At 55.8% G+C, this 16964-nt stretch overlaps 4 pseudogenes; all 4 read right to left on the bottom strand.

Moving 5' to 3' along the window:
* Positions 1-5985: 5985 nt before the first annotated feature.
* LOC147350840 (5S ribosomal RNA) lies at positions 5986-6105 on the bottom strand (annotated as a pseudogene).
* A 3425-nt stretch (positions 6106-9530) lies between these two features.
* LOC147350841 (5S ribosomal RNA) lies at positions 9531-9650 on the bottom strand (annotated as a pseudogene).
* A 3440-nt stretch (positions 9651-13090) lies between these two features.
* Positions 13091-13210, bottom strand: LOC147350842 (5S ribosomal RNA; annotated as a pseudogene).
* A 3425-nt stretch (positions 13211-16635) lies between these two features.
* Positions 16636-16755, bottom strand: LOC147350843 (5S ribosomal RNA; annotated as a pseudogene).
* Positions 16756-16964: the final 209 nt, after the last annotated feature.

The following is a 16964-nucleotide window of genomic DNA, read 5'->3' on the forward strand; positions in this document are numbered from 1 at the left end:
CCAGGCGAGGATACTGGGAGTGGGTTGCCATTTCCTTCTCCGGCGGGATCTTCCCGACCCAGGGATCAAACCCCAGTCTCCTGCGCGCGGATGCCTTGCCATCTGAACCAGGACATTGCTAATTCCCTAGGCAAAATACAAAGAATAGAGCTCGTGTTCTACTAAATGGAAAGATGATTTCAAAAACAGAAGCTGTCCTTTGTTGGTATCTTTGAATCTTTATGTAGTTTTCGTGGATTTTTACTGTTAAGGCTAACTGAACAAGGCAAGAGAGAAACCCCAGAATTGAAAAGCAATAGACGGTTTTGAAAGAAACATGTGCAGGTGAAGCTCTCTTCCTTTTTGAGAGATGGTTAAATGCAAAATCTTGATTCAACACATATGACTTTTGTGCACTTTATTTCAAATCTCCATGACAAAACCCTAAGGCGTCCAGGAAGAAAGGAGTAGAGGGGCAGACACAAAGAGCAACCTTTCCCCTTGGTGCCATCGCAACCAGCTGCTTAGTTCCTTCATCTCAAGGACTATCATCTGGGCTTCTCTGGTTTGTCTGATTCTTGTTTTGGGGACCGTTTCTCGTTACAAGGCTGTCAACAGTGGGGGTGGGTGGTGTGTGTGTGTGGGGGGGAGGGGGGGAGCCCTTCTTTCCATTCCACATGAGACCCAGTGGACAATCCAGGCCCTGCCCACTGCATTGAGTGTGCAGCAACAATATCAACGGTAATGCCGGTGAACAATGCGTATTCCTGGAATCCACTCCGTTGGCTACTGACTGTGTGTGCTGGTGGTCTGGAACCTAGACCTGGAAGCTTTCTGGATGATTGCAAATGACACCAAAGTCTGAGGACGATGGAAGATCTTCACATTTCTGCAAGAGCCACACACCTCCAGAAGGAACTACAAGACTTGCCTGAAATGGTCAAGGTATAAGTATTGGACTCAACGTTGGAAGGTCTCCACCTTTGCTATGGAAGTCAGATGATCTTTCTTTGAAATGAAAATGGAGCCTACTGAACGTTCACATTCTTCTAGAGCATTTGAAAAGCCCTAACTTGTAGAAATCTGCTGTACGAGTTCCTTGAAAGCAAGACCCTCTATGTATGGATATGTCTTCATGCCTTAGATTGTGCCTCGAATATAGTGTACCCATCAACCCAGGAAAGGAAAGAATTGAATCGCCAAATATACAAAGAGATCAAAAGTGCCGAGCCAAGTGACCCCTTGAGGCTTCCAAGAGCTTTTCTGTCTTTCACACACTAAGTAAATACTGAGCACCTACGATGAGCTAGGAGGCATGTAATAAGTTTCAGGGAATAGAAGGCGGAGAGAAGAAGACACAGAGTTCCTGCTTTCACTGAGACGACTCTAATGATACATCACAGGCAGATCCTTTGAGAACCTATAGAGGGGCCTCTTCCCTCACCACAAAACCTGGGTGTCAGGGAAGGCTTTCCAGAGGCACCATTTCGTTGAGGTCCATAGGTTGAACCTAGGTAAACCAGGGTTGAGATGCAGGAAGAATTTCAGGCAGGGAAAATAGCATCTTGGAAGGCTATGTGACCAGGGACACTTAGGACATTCAAGAAACGAAAAATGCCCTATGGCATGGAAGCCAAAGAGTGCAGAGGGCATTCCAGGCAAAAGACATCAGAGAAGAACGTGAGGAGCAAGCCTGAAGGGAAGTGGTCGTATCTTCAATATGCTGGGAAAATACGAGAGCCGTTGGAGCAGGGAGGTGACAGCATTGCATCTGCATTTCCAAAAGGTCATCTTGCTCCACGTCACTAATGATTGGAGAGGCTCAACTCCAAACTCCAAGGAGGGACCACTTCACATGAGTCCGACTGGGCCTCACTGCGATGTCTGTCAATAACCGATGCTGGAGAAGATGTGGAGCAAAGGGAACTCTCCTCCACGGTGAGTAGGAATGGGCGTGGGTAGAGCCGGTATGGAAAAGAATATGGAGGTTCCCGAAGGAACTAAAAGTGGAAGTAGCCTATGGTCCAGCAGTCCGACTCCCAGGCATAGATCCACCCACGGTATAAGTGAACAAGTTAGATGCCCCGTTTGGGCACATCTATCTGTGCGTGCGCGCGCACATGCGCATGCGCGATGGCCTCGAGGCAGGGGGTGGGGCGGGGGCCGGGGCTCTGGCTGGAGTCGGTGCAAGCCCCGGGATTGCCTGAGGCAAGCCAAAGGAGCCCCAGGTGGAGACGGGACTGCCGGTCGTCGGGTGTCCTGGAAGCCGAATGCGAATGCGGAGGGGCTCGCGGGCCGCGCGGAGGCAACCCAGGTCTGCAGCGGGAGTCGGGGCCCCGGCCAGCCGCTCCCCGCGGCCCGGGAGGGGCTGGGGCTGCGGGGGGGATCCAAGAATCGGGACGCGCGGCGGGGGCTAAAGGACCTCTTCTGGTAGGCAAAAAGCCTCGAGCACCCGGGATTCCCAGGTGGTCTCCCATCCAAGATCCTAACCAGGCCCGACCCTGCTTAGCTTCCGAGATCAGACGAGATCCGGCGCCTTCAGGCTGATACGGCCTGAGACGGTGGCGGTTGGCTCGGGGCGCCCTAAGAGCCTTGCGCTTCGCCTCCCTTTCGCTCTGCCCTGCAGGTCGGGCCAACGGGCCGCACCTCTCGTCGCGGGGCATGCTGTACTTGAGCCGCACGACCCGCGACCGTACTCCAGCCTGCTGACGCCAGCCCGCCCCCCCCCCCCACCCCCCGAACACCGCCAACACCAGACCAGCAAGCGCCTGGCCGGGCCCGGGGGCCCGAGGGGCTTCCAGGACCCCCCATTGACCGGGAGGGCGTGCGTGCATGCGTGCGCGCAGGGCCTGGGGGCTGGGCTGAGGGGTGCGGAGGTCTCGGCGCCCTCCCACCCGCGGCCACTCCAGACCCGGCCGCGCTCGCTGAGCCGGGCCTCCCCCCGATCCCATTCGCTGCTCAGGCCCGCGCGGCCCCGGAGGTGTCGGTCTTCGGCGCCCGCCGCCTCCCAACCCCCGCGACCCAGGGGCCTCTGAACCTCCTGCGGGCCTAGACGCAGCGAAACTTGAGCGCCCAACTTGCCCGGCACCTGTCCGGTGCCCAAACCCACCAGAAGCCAGGGAGGCGCGGTCGACCGGAGCGCCTCAGCCCCTCCCCTTCGCACTACCGAGGCCCCCCCTTTGCCCCCACGCCAAGCCCTCGACCTTCCTGAGAGAGCAGACGAGCCACAGGCAGGCACACAGACAGACACACAGACACTCGCACGCACCCACGCCAAGGGAGACAGCTGGCCTGCGCAAGCTCCTCAGCCAGAGCCAGAGCGCCTGGGAGAGGCCGGGGCCAGACGAACGGGCCGGCGGCTGGCTGTCAGGAGATACAGAGGCAGAAATACATGAAGATTCCGAGACAGACTCCAAGACGGCAAGAGGAGATACACACACACACACACACACACACACACACACACACACACACACACACTTGAGTGTGGTCTTTGGAAATACTTGTGTTCGTAGTTGCTGGGTTGAGCCCAACTTTAATACAACCCATGGACTGCGGCCCATCAGGCTCCTCTGTCCGTGGCATTTCCCAGGCGAGGATACTGGGAGTGGGTTGCCATTTCCTTCTCCGGCGGGATCTTCCCGACCCAGGGATCAAACCCCAGTCTCCTGCGCGCGGATGCCTTGCCATCTGAACCAGGACATTGCTAATTCCCTAGGCAAAATACAAAGAATAGAGCTCGTGTTCTACTAAATGGAAAGATGATTTCAAAAACAGAAGCTGTCCTTTGTTGGTATCTTTGAATCTTTATGTAGTTTTCGTGGATTTTTACTGTTAAGGCTAACTGAACAAGGCAAGAGAGAAACCCCAGAATTGAAAAGCAATTGACGGTTTTGAAAGAAACATGTGCAGGTGAAGCTCTCTTCCTTTTTGAGAGATGGTTAAATGCAAAATCTTGATTCAACACATATGACTTTTGTGCACTTTATTTCAAATCTCCATGACAAAACCCTAAGGCGTCCAGGAAGAAAGGAGTAGAGGGGCAGACACAAAGAGCAACCTTTCCCCTTGGTGCCATCGCAACCAGCTGCTTAGTTCCTTCATCTCAAGGACTATCATCTGGGCTTCTCTGGTTTGTCTGATTCTTGTTTCGGGGACCGTTTCTCGTCACAAGGCTGTCAACAGTGGGGGTGGGTGGTGTGTGTGGGGGGGGGGAGGGGGGGAGCCCTTCTTTCCACTCCACATGAGACCCAGTGGACAATCCAGGCCCTGCCCACTGCATTGAGTGTGCAGCAACAATATCAACGGTAATGCCGGTGAACAAGGCGTATTCCTGGAATCCACTCCGTTGGCTACTGACTGTGTGTGCTGGTGGTCTGGAACCTAGACCTGGAAGCTTTCTGGATGATTGCAAATGACACCAAAGTCTGAGGACGATGGAAGATCTTCACATTTCTGCAAGAGCCACACACCTCCAGAAGGAACCACAAGACTTGCCTGAAATGGTCAAGGTATAAGTATTGGACTCAACGTTGGAAGGTCTCCACCTTTGCTATGGAAGTCAAACGATCTTTCTTTGAAATGAAAATGGAGCCTACTGAACGTTCACATGCTTCTAGAGCATTTGAAAAGCCCTAACTTGTAGAAATCTGCTGTACGAGTTCCTTGAAAGCAAGACCCTCTATGTATGGATATGTCTTCATGCCTTAGATTGTGCCTCGAATATAGTGTACCCATCAACCCAGGAAAGGAAAGAATTGAATCGCCAAATATACAAAGAGATCAAAAGTGCCGAGCCAAGTGACCCCTTGAGGCTTCCAAGAGCTTTTCTGTCTTTCACACACTAAGTAAATACTGAGCACCTACGATGAGCTAGGAGGCATGTAATAAGTTTCAGGGAATAGAAGGCGGAGAGAAGAAGACACAGAGTTCCTGCTTTCACTGAGACGACTCTAATGATACATCACAGGCAGATCCTTTGAGAACCTATAGAGGGGCCTCTTCCCTCACCACAAAACCTGGGTGTCAGGGAAGGCTTTCCAGAGGCACCATTTCGTTGAGGTCCATAGGTTGAACCTAGGTAAACCAGGGTTGAGATGCAGGAAGAATTTCAGGCAGGGAAAATAGCATCTTGGAAGGCTATGTGACCAGGGACACTTAGGACATTCCAGAAACGAAAAATGCCCTATGGCATGGAAGCCAAAGAGTGCAGAGGGCATTCCAGGCAAAAGACATCAGAGAAGAACGTGAGGAGCAAGCCTGAAGGGAAGTGGTCGTATCTTCAATATGCTGGGAAAATACGAGAGCCGTTGGAGCAGGGAGGTGACAGCATTGCATCTGCATTTCCAAAAGGTCATCTTGCTCCACGTCACTAATGATTGGAGAGGCTCAACTCCAAACTCCAAGGAGGGACCACTTCACATGAGTCCGACTGGGCCTCACTGCGATGTCTGTCAATAACCGATGCTGGAGAAGATGTGGAGCAAAGGGAACTCTCCTCCACGGTGAGTAGGAATGGGCGTGGGTAGAGCCGGTATGGAAAAGAATATGGAGGTTCCCGAAGGAACTAAAAGTGGAAGTAGCCTATGGTCCAGCAGTCCGACTCCCAGGCATAGATCCACCCACGGTATAAGTGAACAAGTTAGATGCCCCGTTTGGGCACATCTATCTGTGCGTGCGCGCGCACATGCGCATGCGCGATGGCCTCGAGGCAGGGGGTGGGGCGGGGGCCGGGGCTCTGGCTGGAGTCGGTGCAAGCCCCGGGATTGCCTGAGGCAAGCCAAAGGAGCCCCAGGTGGAGACGGGACTGCCGGTCGTCGGGTGTCCTGGAAGCCGAATGCGAATGCGGAGGGGCTCGCGGGCCGCGCGGAGGCAACCCAGGTCTGCAGCGGGAGTCGGGGCCCCGGCCACCCGCTCCCCGCGGCCCGGGAGGGGCTGGGGCTGCGGGGGGGATCCAAGAATCGGGACGCGCGGCGGGGGCTAAAGGACCTCTTCTGGTAGGCAAAAAGCCTCGAGCACCCGGGATTCCCAGGTGGTCTCCCATCCAAGATACTAACCAGGCCCGACCCTGCTTAGCTTCCGAGATCAGACGAGATCCGGCGCCTTCAGGCTGATACGGCCTGAGACGGTGGCGGTTGGCTCGGGGCGCCCTAAGAGCCTTGCGCTTCGCCTCCCTTTCGCTCTGCCCTGCAGGTCGGGCCAACGGGCCGCACCTCTCGTCGCGGGGCATGCTGTACTTGAGCCGCACGACCCGCGACCCGACTCCAGCCTGCTGACGCCGGCCCGCCCCCCCCGCCCCCACCCCCCGAACACCGCCAACACCAGACCAGCAAGCACCTGGCCGGGCCCGGGGGCCCGAGGGGCTTCCAGGACCCCCCATTGACCGGGAGGGCGTGCGTGCGTGCGTGCGCGCAGGGCCTGGGGGCTGGGCTGAGGGGTGCGGAGGTCTCGGCGCCCTCCCACCCGCGGCCACTCCAGACCCGGCCGCGCTCGCTGAGCTGGGCCTCCCCCCGATCCCATTCGCTGCTCAGGCCCGCGCGGCCCCGGAGGTGTCGGTCTTCGGCGCCCGCCGCCTCCCAACCCCCGCGGCCCAGGGGCCTCTGAACCTCCTGCGGGCCTAGACGCAGCGAAACTTGAGCGCCCAACTTGCCCGGCACCTGTCCGGTGCCCAAACCCACCAGAAGCCAGGGAGGCGCGGTCGACTGGAGCGCCTCAGCCCCTCCCCTTCGCACTACCGAGGCCCCCCCTTTGCCCCCACGCCAAGCCCTCGACCTTCCTGAGAGAGCAGACGAGCCACAGGCAGGCACACAGACAGACACACAGACACTCGCACGCACCCACGCCAAGGGAGACAGCTGGCCTGCGCAAGCTCCTCAGCCAGAGCCAGAGCGCCTGGGAGAGGCCGGGGCCAGACGAACGGGCCGGCGGCTGGCTGTCAGGAGATACAGAGGCAGAAATACATGAAGATTCCGAGACAGACTCCAAGACGGCAAGAGGAGATACACACACACACACACACACACACTTGAGTGTGGTCTTTGGAAATACTTGTGTTCGTAGTTGCTGGGTTGAGCCCAACTTTAATACAACCCATGGACTGCGGCCCATCAGGCTCCTCTGTCCGTGGCATTTCCCAGGCGAGGATACTGGGAGTGGGTTGCCATTTCCTTCTCCGGCGGGATCTTCCCGACCCAGGGATCAAACCCCAGTCTCCTGCGCGCGGATGCCTTGCCATCTGAACCAGGACATTGCTAATTCCCTAGGCAAAATACAAAGAATAGAGCTCGTGTTCTACTAAATGGAAAGATGATTTCAAAAACAGAAGCTGTCCTTTGTTGGTATCTTTGAATCTTTATGTAGTTTTCGTGGATTTTTACTGTTAAGGCTAACTGAACAAGGCAAGAGAGAAACCCCAGAATTGAAAAGCAATTGACGGTTTTGAAAGAAACATGTGCAGGTGAAGCTCTCTTCCTTTTTGAGAGATGGTTAAATGCAAAATCTTGATTCAACACATATGACTTTTGTGCACTTTATTTCAAATCTCCATGACAAAACCCTAAGGCGTCCAGGAAGAAAGGAGTAGAGGGGCAGACACAAAGAGCAACCTTTCCCCTTGGTGCCATCGCAACCAGCTGCTTAGTTCCTTCATCTCAAGGACTATCATCTGGGCTTCTCTGGTTTGTCTGATTCTTGTTTCGGGGACCGTTTCTCGTCACAAGGCTGTCAACAGTGGGGGTGGGTGGTGTGTGTGTGGGGGGGGGAGGGGGGGAGCCCTTCTTTCCACTCCACATGAGACCCAGTGGACAATCCAGGCCCTGCCCACTGCATTGAGTGTGCAGCAACAATATCAACGGTAATGCCGGTGAACAAGGCGTATTCCTGGAATCCACTCCGTTGGCTACTGACTGTGTGTGCTGGTGGTCTGGAACCTAGACCTGGAAGCTTTCTGGATGATTGCAAATGACACCAAAGTCTGAGGACGATGGAAGATCTTCACATTTCTGCAAGAGCCACACACCTCCAGAAGGAACCACAAGACTTGCCTGAAATGGTCAAGGTATAAGTATTGGACTCAACGTTGGAAGGTCTCCACCTTTGCTATGGAAGTCAAACGATCTTTCTTTGAAATGAAAATGGAGCCTACTGAACGTTCACATGCTTCTAGAGCATTTGAAAAGCCCTAACTTGTAGAAATCTGCTGTACGAGTTCCTTGAAAGCAAGACCCTCTATGTATGGATATGTCTTCATGCCTTAGATTGTGCCTCGAATATAGTGTACCCATCAACCCAGGAAAGGAAAGAATTGAATCGCCAAATATACAAAGAGATCAAAAGTGCCGAGCCAAGTGACCCCTTGAGGCTTCCAAGAGCTTTTCTGTCTTTCACACACTAAGTAAATACTGAGCACCTACGATGAGCTAGGAGGCATGTAATAAGTTTCAGGGAATAGAAGGCGGAGAGAAGAAGACACAGAGTTCCTGCTTTCACTGAGACGACTCTAATGATACATCACAGGCAGATCCTTTGAGAACCTATAGAGGGGCCTCTTCCCTCACCACAAAACCTGGGTGTCAGGGAAGGCTTTCCAGAGGCACCATTTCGTTGAGGTCCATAGGTTGAACCTAGGTAAACCAGGGTTGAGATGCAGGAAGAATTTCAGGCAGGGAAAATAGCATCTTGGAAGGCTATGTGACCAGGGACACTTAGGACATTCCAGAAACGAAAAATGCCCTATGGGATGGAAGCCAAAGAGTGCAGAGGGCATTCCAGGCAAAAGACATCAGAGAAGAACGTGAGGAGCAAGCCTGAAGGGAAGTGGTCGTATCTTCAATATGCTGGGAAAATACGAGAGCCGTTGGAGCAGGGAGGTGACAGCATTGCATCTGCATTTCCAAAAGGTCATCTTGCTCCACGTCACTAATGATTGGAGAGGCTCAACTCCAAACTCCAAGGAGGGACCACTTCACATGAGTCCGACTGGGCCTCACTGCGATGTCTGTCAATAACCGATGCTGGAGAAGATGTGGAGCAAAGGGAACTCTCCTCCACGGTGAGTAGGAATGGGCGTGGGTAGAGCCGGTATGGAAAAGAATATGGAGGTTCCCGAAGGAACTAAAAGTGGAAGTAGCCTATGGTCCAGCAGTCCGACTCCCAGGCATAGATCCACCCACGGTATAAGTGAACAAGTTAGATGCCCCGTTTGGGCACATCTATCTGTGCGTGCGCGCGCACATGCGCATGCGCGATGGCCTCGAGGCAGGGGGTGGGGCGGGGGCCGGGGCTCTGGCTGGAGTCGGTGCAAGCCCCGGGATTGCCTGAGGCAAGCCAAAGGAGCCCCAGGTGGAGACGGGACTGCCGGTCGTCGGGTGTCCTGGAAGCCGAATGCGAATGCGGAGGGGCTCGCGGGCCGCGCGGAGGCAACCCAGGTCTGCAGCGGGAGTCGGGGCCCCGGCCACCCGCTCCCCGCGGCCCGGGAGGGGCTGGGGCTGCGGGGGGGATCCAAGAATCGGGACGCGCGGCGGGGGCTAAAGGACCTCTTCTGGTAGGCAAAAAGCCTCGAGCACCCGGGATTCCCAGGTGGTCTCCCATCCAAGATACTAACCAGGCCCGACCCTGCTTAGCTTCCGAGATCAGACGAGATCCGGCGCCTTCAGGCTGATACGGCCTGAGACGGTGGCGGTTGGCTCGGGGCGCCCTAAGAGCCTTGCGCTTCGCCTCCCTTTCGCTCTGCCCTGCAGGTCGGGCCAACGGGCCGCACCTCTCGTCGCGGGGCATGCTGTACTTGAGCCGCACGACCCGCGACCGTACTCCAGCCTGCTGACGCCAGCCGGCCCCCCCCCCCCACCCCCCGAACACCGCCAACACCAGACCAGCAAGCGCCGGGCCGGGCCCGGGGGCCCGAGGGGCTTCCAGGACCCCCCATTGACCGGGAGGGCGTGCGTGCATGCGTGCGCGCAGGGCCTGGGGGCTGGGCTGAGGGGTGCGGAGGTCTCGGCGCCCTCCCACCCGCGGCCACTCCAGACCCGGCCGCGCTCGCTGAGCCGGGCCTCCCCCCGATCCCATTCGCTGCTCAGGCCCGCGCGGCCCCGGAGGTGTCGGTCTTCGGCGCCCGCCGCCTCCCAACCCCCGCGACCCAGGGGCCTCTGAACCTCCTGCGGGCCTAGACGCAGCGAAACTTGAGCGCCCAACTTGCCCGGCACCTGTCCGGTGCCCAAACCCACCAGAAGCCAGGGAGGCGCGGTCGACCGGAGCGCCTCAGCCCCTCCCCTTCGCACTACCGAGGCCCCCCCTTTGCCCCCACGCCAAGCCCTCGACCTTCCTGAGAGAGCAGACGAGCCACAGGCAGGCACACAGACAGACACACAGACACTCGCACGCACCCACGCCAAGGGAGACAGCTGGCCTGCGCAAGCTCCTCAGCCAGAGCCAGAGCGCCTGGGAGAGGCCGGGGCCAGACGAACGGGCCGGCGGCTGGCTGTCAGGAGATACAGAGGCAGAAATACATGAAGATTCCGAGACAGACTCCAAGACGGCAAGAGGAGATACACACACACACACACACACACACACACACACACACACACACTTGAGTGTGGTCTTTGGAAATACTTGTGTTCGTAGTTGCTGGGTTGAGCCCAACTTTAATACAACCCATGGACTGCGGCCCATCAGGCTCCTCTGTCCGTGGCATTTCCCAGGCGAGGATACTGGGAGTGGGTTGCCATTTCCTTCTCCGGCGGGATCTTCCCGACCCAGGGATCAAACCCCAGTCTCCTGCGCGCGGATGCCTTGCCATCTGAACCAGGACATTGCTAATTCCCTAGGCAAAATACAAAGAATAGAGCTCGTGTTCTACTAAATGGAAAGATGATTTCAAAAACAGAAGCTGTCCTTTGTTGGTATCTTTGAATCTTTATGTAGTTTTCGTGGATTTTTACTGTTAAGGCTAACTGAACAAGGCAAGAGAGAAACCCCAGAATTGAAAAGCAATTGACGGTTTTGAAAGAAACATGTGCAGGTGAAGCTCTCTTCCTTTTTGAGAGATGGTTAAATGCAAAATCTTGATTCAACACATATGACTTTTGTGCACTTTATTTCAAATCTCCATGACAAAACCCTAAGGCGTCCAGGAAGAAAGGAGTAGAGGGGCAGACACAAAGAGCAACCTTTCCCCTTGGTGCCATCGCAACCAGCTGCTTAGTTCCTTCATCTCAAGGACTATCATCTGGGCTTCTCTGGTTTGTCTGATTCTTGTTTCGGGGACCGTTTCTCGTCACAAGGCTGTCAACAGTGGGGGTGGGTGGTGTGTGTGTGGGGGGGGAGGGGGGGAGCCCTTCTTTCCACTCCACATGAGACCCAGTGGACAATCCAGGCCCTGCCCACTGCATTGAGTGTGCAGCAACAATATCAACGGTAATGCCGGTGAACAATGCGTATTCCTGGAATCCACTCCGTTGGCTACTGACTGTGTGTGCTGGTGGTCTGGAACCTAGACCTGGAAGCTTTCTGGATGATTGCAAATGACACCAAAGTCTGAGGACGATGGAAGATCTTCACATTTCTGCAAGAGCCACACACCTCCAGAAGGAACCACAAGACTTGCCTGAAATGGTCAAGGTATAAGTATTGGACTCAACGTTGGAAGGTCTCCACCTTTGCTATGGAAGTCAAACGATCTTTCTTTGAAATGAAAATGGAGCCTACTGAACGTTCACATGCTTCTAGAGCATTTGAAAAGCCCTAACTTGTAGAAATCTGCTGTACGAGTTCCTTGAAAGCAAGACCCTCTATGTATGGATATGTCTTCATGCCTTAGATTGTGCCTCGAATATAGTGTACCCATCAACCCAGGAAAGGAAAGAATTGAATCGCCAAATATACAAAGAGATCAAAAGTGCCGAGCCAAGTGACCCCTTGAGGCTTCCAAGAGCTTTTCTGTCTTTCACACACTAAGTAAATACTGAGCACCTACGATGAGCTAGGAGGCATGTAATAAGTTTCAGGGAATAGAAGGCGGAGAGAAGAAGACACAGAGTTCCTGCTTTCACTGAGACGACTCTAATGATACATCACAGGCAGATCCTTTGAGAACCTATAGAGGGGCCTCTTCCCTCACCACAAAACCTGGGTGTCAGGGAAGGCTTTCCAGAGGCACCATTTCGTTGAGGTCCATAGGTTGAACCTAGGTAAACCAGGGTTGAGATGCAGGAAGAATTTCAGGCAGGGAAAATAGCATCTTGGAAGGCTATGTGACCAGGGACACTTAGGACATTCCAGAAACGAAAAATGCCCTATGGCATGGAAGCCAAAGAGTGCAGAGGGCATTCCAGGCAAAAGACATCAGAGAAGAACGTGAGGAGCAAGCCTGAAGGGAAGTGGTCGTATCTTCAATATGCTGGGAAAATACGAGAGCCGTTGGAGCAGGGAGGTGACAGCATTGCATCTGCATTTCCAAAAGGTCATCTTGCTCCACGTCACTAATGATTGGAGAGGCTCAACTCCAAACTCCAAGGAGGGACCACTTCACATGAGTCCGACTGGGCCTCACTGCGATGTCTGTCAATAACCGATGCTGGAGAAGATGTGGAGCAAAGGGAACTCTCCTCCACGGTGAGTAGGAATGGGCGTGGGTAGAGCCGGTATGGAAAAGAATATGGAGGTTCCCGAAGGAACTAAAAGTGGAAGTAGCCTATGGTCCAGCAGTCCGACTCCCAGGCATAGATCCACCCACGGTATAAGTGAACAAGTTAGATGCCCCGTTTGGGCACATCTATCTGTGCGTGCGCGCGCACATGCGCATGCGCGATGGCCTCGAGGCAGGGGGTGGGGCGGGGGCCGGGGCTCTGGCTGGAGTCGGTGCAAGCCCCGGGATTGCCTGAGGCAAGCCAAAGGAGCCCCAGGTGGAGACGGGACTGCCGGTCGTCGGGTGTCCTGGAAGCCGAATGCGAATGCGGAGGGGCTCGCGGGCCGCGCGGAGGCAACCCAGGTCTGCAGCGGGAGTCGGGGCCCCGGCCACCCGCTCCCCGCGGCCCGGGAGGGGCTGGGGCTGCGGGGGGGATCCAAGAATCGGGACGCGCGGCGGGGGCTAAAGGACCTCTTCTGGTAGGCAAAAAGCCTCGAGCACCCGGGATTCCCAGGTGGTCTCCCATCCAAGATACTAACCAGGCCCGACCCTGCTTAGCTTCCGAGATCAGACGAGATCCGGCGCCTTCAGGCTGATACGGCCTGAGACGGTGGCGGTTGGCTCGGGGCGCCCTAAGAGCCTTGCGCTTCGCCTCCCTTTCGCTCTGCCCTGCAGGTCGGGCCAACGGGCCGCACCTCTCGTCGCGGGGCATGCTGTACTTGAGCCGCACGACCCGCGACCCGACTCCAGCCTGCTGACGCCGGCCCGCCCCCCCCGCCCCCACCCCCCGAACACCGCCAACACCAGACCAGCAAGCACCTGGCCGGGCCCGGGGGCCCGAGGGGCTTCCAGGACCCCCCATTGACCGGGAGGGCGTGCGTGCGTGCGTGCGCGCAGGGCCTGGGGGCTGGGCTGAGGGGTGCGGAGGTCTCGGCGCCCTCCCACCCGCGGCCACTCCAGACCCGGCCGCGCTCGCTGAGCTGGGCCTCCCCCCGATCCCATTCGCTGCTCAGGCCCGCGCGGCCCCGGAGGTGTCGGTCTTCGGCGCCCGCCGCCTCCCAACCCCCGCGGCCCAGGGGCCTCTGAACCTCCTGCGGGCCTAGACGCAGCGAAACTTGAGCGCCCAACTTGCCCGGCACCTGTCCGGTGCCCAAACCCACCAGAAGCCAGGGAGGCGCGGTCGACTGGAGCGCCTCAGCCCCTCCCCTTCGCACTACCGAGGCCCCCCCTTTGCCCCCACGCCAAGCCCTCGACCTTCCTGAGAGAGCAGACGAGCCACAGGCAGGCACACAGACAGACACACAGACACTCGCACGCACCCACGCCAAGGGAGACAGCTGGCCTGCGCAAGCTCCTCAGCCAGAGCCAGAGCGCCTGGGAGAGGCCGGGGCCAGACGAACGGGCCGGCGGCTGGCTGTCAGGAGATACAGAGGCAGAAATACATGAAGATTCCGAGACAGACTCCAAGACGGCAAGAGGAGATACACACACACACACACACACACACTTGAGTGTGGTCTTTGGAAATACTTGTGTTCGTAGTTGCTGGGTTGAGCCCAACTTTAATACAACCCATGGACTGCGGCCCATCAGGCTCCTCTGTCCGTGGCATTTCCCAGGCGAGGATACTGGGAGTGGGTTGCCATTTCCTTCTCCGGCGGGATCTTCCCGACCCAGGGATCAAACCCCAGTCTCCTGCGCGCGGATGCCTTGCCATCTGAACCAGGACATTGCTAATTCCCTAGGCAAAATACAAAGAATAGAGCTCGTGTTCTACTAAATGGAAAGATGATTTCAAAAACAGAAGCTGTCCTTTGTTGGTATCTTTGAATCTTTATGTAGTTTTCGTGGATTTTTACTGTTAAGGCTAACTGAACAAGGCAAGAGAGAAACCCCAGAATTGAAAAGCAATTGACGGTTTTGAAAGAAACATGTGCAGGTGAAGCTCTCTTCCTTTTTGAGAGATGGTTAAATGCAAAATCTTGATTCAACACATATGACTTTTGTGCACTTTATTTCAAATCTCCATGACAAAACCCTAAGGCGTCCAGGAAGAAAGGAGTAGAGGGGCAGACACAAAGAGCAACCTTTCCCCTTGGTGCCATCGCAACCAGCTGCTTAGTTCCTTCATCTCAAGGACTATCATCTGGGCTTCTCTGGTTTGTCTGATTCTTGTTTCGGGGACCGTTTCTCGTCACAAGGCTGTCAACAGTGGGGGTGGGTGGTGTGTGTGTGGGGGGGGGAGGGGGGGAGCCCTTCTTTCCACTCCACATGAGACCCAGTGGACAATCCAGGCCCTGCCCACTGCATTGAGTGTGCAGCAACAATATCAACGGTAATGCCGGTGAACAAGGCGTATTCCTGGAATCCACTCCGTTGGCTACTGACTGTGTGTGCTGGTGGTCTGGAACCTAGACCTGGAAGCTTTCTGGATGATTGCAAATGACACCAAAGTCTGAGGACGATGGAAGATCTTCACATTTCTGCAAGAGCCACACACCTCCAGAAGGAACCACAAGACTTGCCTGAAATGGTCAAGGTATAAGTATTGGACTCAACGTTGGAAGGTCTCCACCTTTGCTATGGAAGTCAAACGATCTTTCTTTGAAATGAAAATGGAGCCTACTGAACGTTCACATGCTTCTAGAGCATTTGAAAAGCCCTAACTTGTAGAAATCTGCTGTACGAGTTCCTTGAAAGCAAGACCCTCTATGTATGGATATGTCTTCATGCCTTAGATTGTGCCTCGAATATAGTGTACCCATCAACCCAGGAAAGGAAAGAATTGAATCGCCAAATATACAAAGAGATCAAAAGTGCCGAGCCAAGTGACCCCTTGAGGCTTCCAAGAGCTTTTCTGTCTTTCACACACTAAGTAAATACTGAGCACCTACGATGAGCTAGGAGGCATGTAATAAGTTTCAGGGAATAGAAGGCGGAGAGAAGAAGACACAGAGTTCCTGCTTTCACTGAGACGACTCTAATGATACATCACAGGCAGATCCTTTGAGAACCTATAGAGGGGCCTCTTCCCTCACCACAAAACCTGGGTGTCAGGGAAGGCTTTCCAGAGGCACCATTTCGTTGAGGTCCATAGGTTGAACCTAGGTAAACCAGGGTTGAGATGCAGGAAGAATTTCAGGCAGGGAAAATAGCATCTTGGAAGGCTATGTGACCAGGGACACTTAGGACATTCCAGAAACGAAAAATGCCCTATGGGATGGAAGCCAAAGAGTGCAGAGGGCATTCCAGGCAAAAGACATCAGAGAAGAACGTGAGGAGCAAGCCTGAAGGGAAGTGGTCGTATCTTCAATATGCTGGGAAAATACGAGAGCCGTTGGAGCAGGGAGGTGACAGCATTGCATCTGCATTTCCAAAAGGTCATCTTGCTCCACGTCACTAATGATTGGAGAGGCTCAACTCCAAACTCCAAGGAGGGACCACTTCACATGAGTCCGACTGGGCCTCACTGCGATGTCTGTCAATAACCGATGCTGGAGAAGATGTGGAGCAAAGGGAACTCTCCTCCACGGTGAGTAGGAATGGGCGTGGGTAGAGCCGGTATGGAAAAGAATATGGAGGTTCCCGAAGGAACTAAAAGTGGAAGTAGCCTATGGTCCAGCAGTCCGACTCCCAGGCATAGATCCACCCACGGTATAAGTGAACAAGTTAGATGCCCCGTTTGGGCACATCTATCTGTGCGTGCGCGCGCACATGCGCATGCGCGATGGCCTCGAGGCAGGGGGTGGGGCGGGGGCCGGGGCTCTGGCTGGAGTCGGTGCAAGCCCCGGGATTGCCTGAGGCAAGCCAAAGGAGCCCCAGGTGGAGACGGGACTGCCGGTCGTCGGGTGTCCTGGAAGCCGAATGCGAATGCGGAGGGGCTCGCGGGCCGCGCGGAGGCAACCCAGGTCTGCAGCGGGAGTCGGGGCCCCGGCCACCCGCTCCCCGCGGCCCGGGAGGGGCTGGGGCTGCGGGGGGGATCCAAGAATCGGGACGCGCGGCGGGGGCTAAAGGACCTCTTCTGGTAGGCAAAAAGCCTCGAGCACCCGGGATTCCCAGGTGGTCTCCCATCCAAGATACTAACCAGGCCCGACCCTGCTTAGCTTCCGAGATCAGACGAGATCCGGCGCCTTCAGGCTGATACGGCCTGAGACGGTGGCGGTTGGCTCGGGGCGCCCTAAGAGCCTTGCGCTTCGCCTCCCTTTCGCTCTGCCCTGCAGGTCGGGCCAACGGGCCGCACCTCTCGTCGCGGGGCATGCTGTACTTGAGCCGCACGACCCGCGACCGGACTCCAGCCTGCTGACGCCAGCCCGCCCCCCCCCCACCCCCCGAACACCGCCAACACCAGACCAGCAAGCGCCGG

Source organism: Bos grunniens, chromosome 20 (genome assembly GCF_055505025.1).
Source record: "Bos grunniens cultivar Pamir isolate PY7600 chromosome 20, Bosgru_T2T1.0, whole genome shotgun sequence".
In the NCBI taxonomy this organism is placed as follows: Eukaryota; Metazoa; Chordata; class Mammalia; order Artiodactyla; family Bovidae; genus Bos; species Bos grunniens.